The sequence below is a fragment of the Hemiscyllium ocellatum genome, chromosome 39, assembly GCF_020745735.1.
Source record: "Hemiscyllium ocellatum isolate sHemOce1 chromosome 39, sHemOce1.pat.X.cur, whole genome shotgun sequence".
Taxonomy (NCBI): domain Eukaryota; kingdom Metazoa; phylum Chordata; class Chondrichthyes; order Orectolobiformes; family Hemiscylliidae; genus Hemiscyllium; species Hemiscyllium ocellatum.
Genome location: NC_083439.1, coordinates 41,825,669 through 41,829,145, shown reverse-complemented (window position 1 = coordinate 41,829,145; position 3,477 = coordinate 41,825,669). Strand labels below are relative to the sequence as shown.

The 3,477-nt window shown below is 39.0% G+C and overlaps 1 non-coding gene across 1 annotated transcript; it reads right to left on the bottom strand.

Moving 5' to 3' along the window:
• Positions 1 to 384: 384 nt before the first annotated feature.
• trnas-gcu (transfer RNA serine (anticodon GCU)) lies at positions 385 to 466 on the bottom strand. Its single transcript has one exon. It is a non-coding gene; the product is annotated as a tRNA-Ser (tRNA).
• Between the last annotated feature and the right edge of the window lie 3,011 nt (positions 467 to 3,477).

The following is a 3,477-nucleotide window of genomic DNA, read 5'->3' as shown; positions in this document are numbered from 1 at the left end:
TTTGAAATATTTCCATTATTTTGTGTTGTTTCGCTGTACTCTTCTCACCAAGATGAATACCTTCTACTCAACCTGCTCCAGATTTCATTTGACAAAACCGTCATTAAGAATCCCATTACATAAACATGCCCTTCGCATCTCTTGTATTTTGGTTTTCCTGGATCTCTTTCATATGATAAAAGGTCACAGCAGCTTGACTTGAAAAAGAAAATCGCGTTACTTTTCATTATCCCAATGCGATCTACGTTTCAATGCAGTTCAAGCAACTGACTCAAATCATTCTTTGAAATTTTATAATAGCGTCGATGCATATAAATTGACCATTGGAGTTCCAATTTCAATCAGAAAGGTGTGAGCATACAAAAGTAGCAGCTTTGAAAACAGCGACGAGAGTGGGATTCGAACCCACGCGTGCAGAGCACAATGGATTAGCAGTCCATCGCCTTCACCTCTCGGCCATCTCGTCACATACAATATCGCAGCTATGAACTCATGAATAAGTGAATTGCGTAAATTATGTAGAACAGCAGATATTTCTCCCTGGTCTGGTGAAATGCTAAATAGCACAGTACGGTTCCAAGACTATGGTCTGGCCTCTGGGTTGTGGGACAACGGCATTCCCACTGTGACACTCTGCTCACAGTGATCTGAACAAAAATGAAGAAAAGACTATGTAACAAAGTCTGTTGAATTCTGTGAAGATTTGAAGTCAACGGAATGAAGAACTCGAGTAAGAAGGATGTGTTCCTTAAAGAAAGAGTTGGATAGAGCTCATAAGGATAGTGGACTCAAGGGTTATGAGGATAAGGCAGGAACAGGATACTGATTGAGGATGATCAGCCACGATAATAATGGCTGATCATCCTCAATCAGTATCCTGATTGAGTGCTGGCTCGAAGGGCAGAATGGCCTACTCCTGCACCTATTTTCTATTGTCTATTAAATTGCCAGTGAGAAATTGTTTTCCAGACTGGAGGAGAGTTCATAGTGCTCAATGTCATTATTCGGAACACCTTTCTTCTGCTCAGATGTTTTTGACACGCACTTCTATACAGAACAGACACTTTCCAAATCCTAAATAAGACTAAACAGACAATTGAATTCAACAATGCAAATACCTTGATCTGTATCATTTTCCTAGGCCATGCAACACCAATTATGATCACAGCAACCCAGTGAGCAAGTGTCAGAAGGAAAATGAGTGCAGTGTCAGAGAGAATGCTGGGAGCAGCAGCTGACACGCGGGGAAGTGCATTTCCCACAACAGGAACACTACCAAAAAGCGGACTGCGGTGGAAGAATTCAGAGCGGGTTTACACTTTGGAATTTGATTCCAGAGACATAATGGAGATTTGTCATTGAGTCTGTTAAAGATGAAGATTTTAAGATTTCTACAGATGAAAAACAAAATAAAATGTTCATTGGTTATTGAATGCAAATGTTGAAATTATATATTTCAAAAATCTACCCATCTTTGCAATGAGTCGCTCACCATTTTCCTCACTCGGGGTCAGAACCACTGGTGAAGATGATCGTTTAATTCCCGTTACTAGCCATGGAATCAGAGAACTTCCGTTTCCCAAACGTTAAGGTACAACCAGGAATGTGGAGGTAGGCATTAATGTGTTGCTCCTGTGATGCAGGTGACAGTGCATGGTATCTCTGTGCCAGTATAGTGGGCTGTGCTGTGCCGAAGTTTTAAGTTTGAGCCTCACATGGAGCAGCTTCAATTATTCATTGTCTTGTGGGGTACGGATAGAAGGTGATATTGAGCAAAGTCAAGTTTATGCGAAAATATCCGTGTTTGTGGATTGAGAAATGACCTTTTTTGGATAATGACTCCTTGATCAACAAACATACTACAAGTAGTTAAAACGTGAAGAGACATGTGTGGAGAGAGAGCCAAAGGTGATTGTTCAGCAGGTGGATACCGTTTCTCATGTGCATTGCTTTAAATTTCGGGAAAATATATATTGAACTGGTTTCATGTTACGCATTTTGTTGCAAAGTCGCAAAGGTTATTGAAATAATCAATAAAGAAAAATCACATATTCAAAAATCTACCCATCTTTGCAATGAGTCGCTCACCATTTTCCTCACTCGGGGTCAGAACACTGGTGAAGATGATCGTTTAATTCCGTTACTAGCCATGGAATCAGAGAACTTTGAATATTGTATTGAATTGAATTTTGGCCTGAGCATATTTTGTCTTCAATGGCGTGCTGCAGAGAAGTACAGGGGGTTAACAACACAAAATAACAGAGTCTTCTTGGTGCATTTCTTGGGTGGAGTAAAGAATGTACGAAATATACATAACATCATGTGAATGTGGTCGAATCTTTAAAGTAGGTTTTGTTAATCCAAGTGACGATTCAATTCCGACTCATTCGGATATAACTTCTGTCTGCAGTTATTTTAGGACATCAGCTCCATTTACAGAGTTTCACCTTGAATAACACGCCACACTTTACCAATCCATGAACATTTGTTACTCCATCTTAATCAGTTGTACGTGTTCATGAAATGTCTTTGTGTCTGAAGTCAACCAAATTCGAAATTGATAGGCAACCACACTGACTTTCTCTCAATGGTAAATTCCTCCTTGTATGTTTGTTCGTGTATCTTTTAAAACATTGTGAAATCAGCTTCTACGTTTTATTTCTGTGAAGTCGTTCACGATTTAACTAACTGTATTGATTGGAAGAAACTCTCTTTCAAACTTTTCTTAATCTTTCACTAATGGTTTTGAAGCACTAACTAAAGTTATTGATTCACTCGAAAGAGGAGATTTCCCTGATTTAGTCATTCAAACCTCAGTTATGTGAAAATCTCATTTGTTGACTTCAAACTTGTATGTTTCTGCTCCAGCATTTCCAGATCTCGTGAATAAACTCCCTCATTCTTTCCATAATCCCGTTTGCATCCTTTCTGATATTTTTATGTCTCAGTAAACAACGTCACTTGGCTTTCTAATATCTTGCTATCCAGGAAACAGCGTCGGTGTCCTTTCTAACATCTTTACATGTTTTTGGTGGAGAATGAGGACAAGGATTACACACAATGCTCCCACTGAGGGTGACCTGAAGATTTTACAGTTACACAATGAACTCTTTGCTTTTTAAATATGACGTCACTATGTATAAACTCCAATAAGGTAAATTATTATCTATCCATTTCATGAACATCATTTCCATAGGATCGAAAATTATCTATCACTCCCTTTATTCTTCCACGAAATGTTTGAAAGGTTTGTAAGGCCAGCATCTCTAACTCCCCATGCCCTGAGTGAGCCTCAAATATTTCTAAAGGCGACTCAAGTTCAAATACTTCATAGTGTGTCTCCAGTCATTCCAGTGCAGACTGGTTCTGGACAGTAAATGTCATCACCAAAGGCCACCATGGATCTGAAATCAACAGTTTTCACATAGTAATTGTCGTAGCTATTGTGTATCGTATGTCCATGTTCTTTTTCAATGT